The sequence below is a fragment of the Sinocyclocheilus rhinocerous genome, unplaced genomic scaffold, assembly GCF_001515625.1.
Source record: "Sinocyclocheilus rhinocerous isolate Xijiao unplaced genomic scaffold, SAMN03320098_v1.1 scaffold1083, whole genome shotgun sequence".
Lineage (NCBI taxonomy): Eukaryota > Metazoa > Chordata > Actinopteri > Cypriniformes > Cyprinidae > Sinocyclocheilus > Sinocyclocheilus rhinocerous.
This window is the reverse complement of record NW_015639508.1, coordinates 420,461-420,740: the sequence shown is the minus strand read 5'-3', so window position 1 is coordinate 420,740 and position 280 is coordinate 420,461. Positions and strand designations below refer to the sequence as shown.

Genomic DNA, 280 nt, shown 5'->3' with positions numbered 1-280 from the left:
AAAAAACAAAAAAAAAAAAAAAAAAAAAGTAAGAATATGTTCCAATAATTGGTTTAGCTAATAATAAGCAATAATAGCTACGCTTGCCTCAGAAGAGGGATTCCCTCTTTTTTTGCCAGCTGAACCCTTTTGACATACATTTTATTTTCTTTAGGTATATCCCGAAATTTTAAGTTAATATCTCAAGAATGTTTTTTATTAAAGGGGTCCTATTATGCTCTTTTACAAAGTCTTGATTTTGTTTTGGGGGTGTACTAGAACAGGCTCTCATACTAGGTTG

At 30.7% G+C, this 280-nt stretch overlaps 1 protein-coding gene across 1 annotated transcript in view; it reads right to left on the bottom strand.

The window, feature by feature from the left end:
* Window positions 1–280, bottom strand: part of LOC107751257 (acetyl-CoA carboxylase-like) — a 69,751-nt gene that overhangs the window by 60,825 nt on the left and 8,646 nt on the right. The window lies entirely within an intron of this gene.